This window comes from Lactuca serriola, chromosome 7 (genome assembly GCF_051521515.1).
Source record: "Lactuca serriola cultivar US96UC23 chromosome 7, Lser_US96UC23_V15, whole genome shotgun sequence".
In the NCBI taxonomy this organism is placed as follows: Eukaryota; Viridiplantae; Streptophyta; class Magnoliopsida; order Asterales; family Asteraceae; genus Lactuca; species Lactuca serriola.
Genome location: NC_136414.1, coordinates 163,965,001 through 163,972,500, shown reverse-complemented (window position 1 = coordinate 163,972,500; position 7,500 = coordinate 163,965,001). Strand labels below are relative to the sequence as shown.

Here is a 7,500-nt window from a genome sequence, read left to right as displayed (position 1 = left end):
CCTCGTTCGAAAAAAGTCAATAAAAAATCAAGATATGCACTAACTTATTTAATAATTTTAAATAATTTTAGATTAGTATTTATTCTGAGTCTTTTCAGAATCGTTCAAATCAAATATTCAAAACAAGAAGTTACAATTGGTCAAATGAGATGACCAAGTTAGATATAAAAATGAATACTTATAACATGAAAATGCAAATCTAAATTATTATTACGAGAAATTCTCGTAATAATAATTTAGATTCATAGAGCAAGGATAAAAAATTACGCTAAAAAGAGTACTTGATGCTGATATGAATTATAGGATTAACTAAGGTCATCGGTCTAATGAAATAAAAACTCTTGAGTTTAGTTAGTTTCTTTCAACGCATTAACTAATTCATTATGGGATTGATTGTTTTCCATTTCAATCAAAACGATTTCTTAGTAAACGTTAGAATATTATAGATCTAAAATGAACTTTTTTTATCGAGAAAGGGTAAAAAACGCCTGAGATATTTTTTTATCAAACCACGTATCCTTTAACAGATTTATTAGTAATCTGATTCGAATTTCAAAATTGAATTTAGGTGTATTCTTTTCTCGAGTTTGACTAAAAAAAGACTCAAGTTTTTTAGTAGGCAAAAGTTTACAATTGAGGTATTTTATTAGTTGTAAATAAAGTCTAGAATGACGAAAATCAAGGTCTTTTAGGTTCTTTCTTTATTTTTATTAAATCATTAAGTTTCATTTCTATGACCTAGCAGATTCTAAAGATATAAATTTGAGAGGAGAACTAAGAGTTCCAAACCAAAAATTTTTGGTTTGACAAATCTTGTATGGAATCAAAATTTTATTATTTCGAGTAATTTTTGATCCAATTTAACGGATCTTTTACATATCTATATTTCTTTTTTATGAAGAGAATATTATTTATAGAAAAAAATAGATAATGAATAAGAAATAATAATTTGTTTTGAATAATAGATGTCTTTCACATCCAACTATAACAATGATTTTCAAATGGCAGTTCCAAAAAAACGTACTTCTATATCAAAAAAGCGTATTCGTAAAAATATTTGGAAAAGGAAAGGATATTGGGCGGCGTTAAAAGCTTTGTCATTAGGGAAATCTCTTTCTACTGGGAATTCCAAAAGTTTTTTTGTGCGACAAACAAATAAGTCCTAAAATATTGGAATAATCGGAATGGATTTGACTCACAAATTTGGCTCAATACTTTTTGAATATGAAATTAACAATGGGCAGTCCCTATTCTAATCAATAAGAAATAGACCAGTACAAGATTTTTTATTTCTTTGTAGTATATTTTCACTAATATTTTTATGGTGGGGAGTCTTATTTTCCCCATCGACCTTTACAATAATGAACAATTTTTCTCTTTCTCGGGAAGGGCAGATATAATATTTTTAGTTCAAATTAATGGATTGTTGAAACTAATAGATTACATGGTAAAAAATTTTGAATAACTTTATGACTTCTTAATTTATAATTTTTTATAATTTTTAGTAATTACTATATGAAATGGATTTACCATATATCTCCAATTTTGAGCCCAATTAATAAAAGAACTCCATTGTTGAGATATTATGTATAACTAATCTGTCAATGTACAAATAATGTGTCAATTTGAAGTAATCCAAAATAACCTATTTTGGATTCATTGAGAAAATTTATTTTTTGTTTGAAATTTATGAAATCAGATAAACGAGAAATAATGAAGTATCAATAAAAGTAAAAAATGAAAACAGTTTTTTTATTCTATCGAGAGAATAATCTACTTACAAAAGTTGGATTTTCGAATAGGATAAACTATGTCAAAGCCCTAAGATAAGATAAATAAACGGACACCCTAATAAATGAAACTAATGAACCTTCAAATTGACTTTTGAACTCATTTTTTTTATCAATTTGAGTGTTGACTAAAAAACTTATTTGATTGAATTGACTTGTTCAATATCGACGATTGAATATAAATAGGCTATTATTAGTTCGAGTAAGCCGCTATGGTGAAATCGGTAGACACGCTGCTCTTAGGAAGCAGTGCTAGAGCATCTCGGTTCGAGTCCGAGTAGCGGCATGACATATTCTAAAAGATATCCAATAGATCCTATAATAAAAATAAATTAAATTCCCGATTTCTAATTCTTAATTAATATTAATTTAGGGGATTCCCTCCCTTTTTTTTTCATTTTTATGATATTTTCAACTTTAGAGCATATATTCACTCATATTTCCTTTTCAATTGTTTCAATTGTAATTATAATTCATTTGATAACCTTATTGGGCAATGAAATCATAAAACCATATGATTCGTCAGAAAAGGGGATGATAGTTACTTTTTTATGTCTAACAGGATTATTAATCACTCGTTGGATTTATTCGGGCCATTTCCCACTAAGTGATTTATATGAATCATTAATTTTTCTTTCATGGAGTTTCTCCCTTATTCATATAGTCCCTTATTTCAAAATAAGAAAAAATTATTTAACCGAAATAACTGCCTCAAGTACTATTTTTACCCAGGGCTTTGCTACTTCGGGTCTTTTAACTGAAATACGTAAACCCACAATATTAGTACCTGCTCTACAATCGGAGTGGTTAATAATGCATGTAAGTATGATGATATTGAGCTATGCGGCTCTTCTTTGTGGATCCTTATTATCAGTAGCACTTCTAGTCATTACATTTAGAAAGATTTTTTATAGTTATAAAAGTAATAATTTCTTAAAATTAAATGAGTCTTTTTCATTTGGTGAAATCCAATACAAGAATGAAAGAAACAATATTTTAAAAAAAAATTACTTTTTGTCTGCTAAGAATTATTACAAGGCCCAATTGATTCAACAATTAGATTATTGGAGTTATCGCGTGATTAGCCTAGGATTTATATTTTTAACCATAGGTATTCTTTCAGGAGCAGTATGGGCTAATGAAGCATGGGGATCATATTGGAGTTGGGATCCAAAGGAAACTTGGGCCTTTATTACTTGGATCGTATTTGCAATTTATTTGCATATTCGAACAAATAAAAATTTTCAGGGGGCAAATTCCGCAATTGTGGCGACTCTAGGCTTTCTTATAATTTGGATATGCTATTTTGGGGTAAATCTATTAGGAATAGGGCTACATAGTTATGGTTCATTTACGTTAACCTCTAGTTAAATTCCAGAAAAGTTCTTACGAATACAAACGGAATACGGTGTATATAAAACACCTTGTGTCAACCGGCGACAACCGTGTGAATCAAGTCAAGTAGTGTAGTGATTCACACGGTTCTCGCAAAGACCAAGTATATTGGGTGAAAATTAAAATTCATATTTTGTTTTTACTTTATTTAAGATTTAAGAGAATAAAAATTTAAGATTTAAGAGAATAAAAATCCTTCTTCTTTTTTCTTTTCATTAGTCAACCAACTCTTAAAAATCATAGGAGTTTTTTTCTTTAAGAAAACTATCTATAAAAATAATTAGATAGAATACCTTCAACCTTGTCAACTGATAGTGAAAGAACAAAATCCGGATACATACCAATACCTATTACAGGTAGAAAAATGGAGATCGAAACAAATAACTCGCGCGGTCCAGAATCAAAAACATAAGCGTTTGGAGTATTAAATAACTTATATCCATAGAACATCTGGCGTAACATAGATAATGAATAAATAGGAGTTAATATCATTCCAATTGCCATTACAAAAGTGATGGCAATTTTAGGCATTAAAAGATATTTTTGGCTGGTAATTATTCCTAAAAAGACTATAACTTCTGCAACAAAACCACTCATACCCGGTAATGCAAGCGAAGCCATGGAAAAACTACTGAACATCGTAAATATTTTTGGCATGGGGATAGCTACTCCGCCCATTTGGTCGAGATAAACAAGACGTATTCTATCATAACTCGTTCCTGCCAAGAAAAAAAGTGCAGCACCAATAAACCCATGAGAGATTATTTGTAAAATAGCTCCATTGAGTCCCGTATCGGTTATAGAAGCAATTCCTATAAGTATGAAACCCATATGAGATACGGAGGAATAGGCTATTCTTTTTTTTAAATTGCGTTGGCCGGGAGATGTTGAAGCTGCATAGATTATTTGTATTGTACCTACTATCATCAACCAAGGAGAAAATATAGAATGAGCGTGTGGTAATAATTCCATATTAATCCGAATCAATCCATACGCTCCCATTTTTAATAAAATTCCGGCTAGAAGCATACAAGTACTGTAATGTGCCTCTCCGTGGGTATCTGGTAACCATGTATGTAGGGGTAGAATCGGTAATTTGACAGCAAAAGCAATAAAAAATCCAATATAGAATATTATTTCCAAAGCCACAGGATACGATTGATTCACTGATGTTTCAAAATTTAATGTTGGTTCATTAGAACCAGATAAACCGACACCCAGAACTCCCATTAAGAGAAAAATGGAACCTCCCGCCGTGTACAAAATAAATTTTGTGGCTGAGTAGAGACGTTTCTTTCCTCCCCACATGGATAGAAGTAGATAAACCGGAATTAATTCTAATTCCCACATGATGAAAAAAAGTAAAAGGTCCCGAGAAGAAAATGATCCTATTTGACCACTGTACATTGCTAACATCAAGAAATGGAATAATCGAGAATCCCGAGTAACAGGCCAGGCTGCTAAAGTAGCTAAAGTAGTGATAAATCCTGTTAATAAAACGGGTCCTATAGACAGTCCATCTATTCCTAATTTCCAACGGAAATCAAAAAAATTGATCCATTTATAATCCTCTACTAGTTGGATTAATGGATCGTCCAATTGAAAATGATAACAGAATGCATAGGTTGTTAGAAGAAGTTCTAACATGCATATACATATAGTATACCACCTAATGACCCTATTTCCTTTATGTGGAAGAAATAAAATAAAGGAACCCGCAAATATTGGTAAAACTACAATTATTGTTAACCAAGGAAATTTGTTCGTGGTAAAGACAAGATACACTTGGACCAGAAAAACCTATGCCCAAAAATAAGATATTTTTGAGCACAGGTTTTGGCGGTAAAAAAAAAAATGGGCTCAAGTAGGGTTTTATGTAACGTATTAATAAGCTATACCCATGCTGCGGGTTGTTTCATGCCATAAATAAACTCGAACACTCAAGAAATCTGTTGGGCAGGCGGATTCACATCTCTTACAACCGACACAATCCTCTGTTCTTGGAGCGGAAGCTATTTGTTTGGCTTTACATCCATCCCAAGGTATCATTTCTAATACATCCGTGGGACAGGCTCGGACACATTGCGTACACCCGATACATGTATCATAAATCTTTACTGAATGTGACATTGGATCTATCCATTTTTGAACGTGAGAAGGTTTCAATCTAGTAAATTGATAAATGAATTATATATTTAAATACTAGATGAATCGATGAGTTCCCCGAGTTTTTTTATTAATCTACTTCTGGATTGACAGCGCCAAAATACTTTGATTTCGTATATTTGTGATAACATGAGGATACCTTACGTGGCAGACATGCTAATTTGAATTAATTATTAATTTATGAAAATTCTAATTTATATGATAATATTACTTATTCAACAAATTCGATTGATTTATACGAGTTGATTTTCTGTTACGATAAATTGATGAAACAATAGCGAGTCCAATAGCAGCTTCAGCAGCTGCAATAGCTATAACAAAAATGGAGAAAATGGCTCCTTTTAATTGACGACTATCAAAAAAATCCGAAAATGTTACAAAATTGAGATTAACCGCATTTAATATAAGTTCAAGACACATAAGAGCCCTAACCATATTTCGACTTGTAATCAATCCATATAGACCGACAGAAAATAAATAGGCACTCAAAACAAGTACATGTTCGAGCATCATTAACCAACTCCTTATCAATCTCGATTCATTTCAATATGAACAACAATTTAACCAATTGGATTGACTAGAATATAACGAGTAATGGAATAAAGGAATATATTATATTGGGAATAGATCAAACTACTACTAAGAAACAATTTGTATTTTATATACAAAAATAGAAAAAAGGAAATGCATGTGATAGCTCATAACAAGGTTTTTCCCAGTTCTAAAGAGTTATTATTGACGAGCTACAGCAATTGCGCCGATTAACGCAACTAAAAGAATTATTGAAATGAATTCAAACGGAAGAAAAAAATCTGTTGATAAATGAATCCCAATTTGTTGACTATTACTTATCAAATCTTGTTCTATAATCTGGTTTGCTTTTGTAGTCCAAATAATTCCGTACCATGACGTATCTGGAATAGTAGTAATTAGTGAAACAAAAAGACTTGTACATACCACCGAAGTTATTCCATCTCCAACGGTCCAAAGATGGAAATCTTTGGAATATTCTGAACCATTTATAAACATCACAGCAAAAATTATTAAAACATTTATGGCTCCTACGTAAATAAGGAGCTGCGCAGCAGCTACAAAATGGGAGTTTGATAGAATATAGAATAAAGATATACAAACAAAAACCAATCCCAACGAAAAGGCAGAATAAATAGGATTGGGAAGTAATACTACTCCCAGACCCCCTAATATAAGACCCAATCCCAGAAAGACTAAAAGAAAATCATGTATTAGTCCAGGTAAATCCATTATATATAAAATCAGAGATAAATAAATCAAAATCTTTCATAACTTTATTGACCCGGTCAGGAAAAAAGAAGTAACTCTACTTTTTTATAATAGTTCTTATAAAAAAATTCCATTTTCATGGATATGGATTGATGGAGATATAGTTATTGGCTTAATCTCTCGAAAGAGTAATTTGAATCTATATATTTGCAAATCCTCAATATAGACTATAGAAATAGATTTTTAATATAAATTAAAACAGGATTCTCGCCCCCTAATCAATATAATTGTAATTATTCACCAAATAAAAACCTTCATTCTTTTAGATCAAAATGAGTTCTTAAGTTTTTATTTCAGGCAAATTGAAAATTGTTCGAATTGTGTAATCATCAATTACTGACATTGGTAAACGACCCAAAGCAATTTGATTATAATTCAATTCGTGACGATCATAAGTAGAAAGTTCATATTCTTCAGTCATTGATAAACAATTTGTTGGACAATACTCAACGCAATTACCACAAAATATACATATTCCGAAATCAATACTGTAATTAAGCAATCGTTTCTTTCTAATATCAGTTTCCAATTTCCAATCAACAACGGGCAAATCTATAGGACATACACGAACACATACTTCACAAGCAATGCATTTATCAAATTCAAAGTGGATTCGTCCGCGGAAACGCTCGGATGTGATCAATTTTTCGTAGGGGTATTGAATAGTTACAGGTAAACGATTCGCGTGTGATAAGGTAATCATGAAACCTTGACCAATATACCTTGCGGCTCGTACTGTTTGTTGGCCATAATTCATGAACTCAGTTACCATAGGGAACATATCGTGAATATCTATAAAAATAGGATACTTGTTTCTTTCTCTTGTTTGAGACAAGTCGTGAATATG

At 31.2% G+C, this 7,500-nt stretch overlaps 1 pseudogene; it reads right to left on the bottom strand.

Moving 5' to 3' along the window:
• Window positions 1-6,553: 6,553 nt before the first annotated feature.
• The window catches only part of LOC145061268 (uncharacterized), a 4,409-nt pseudogene continuing 3,462 nt past the window's right edge, over window positions 6,554-7,500 (bottom strand).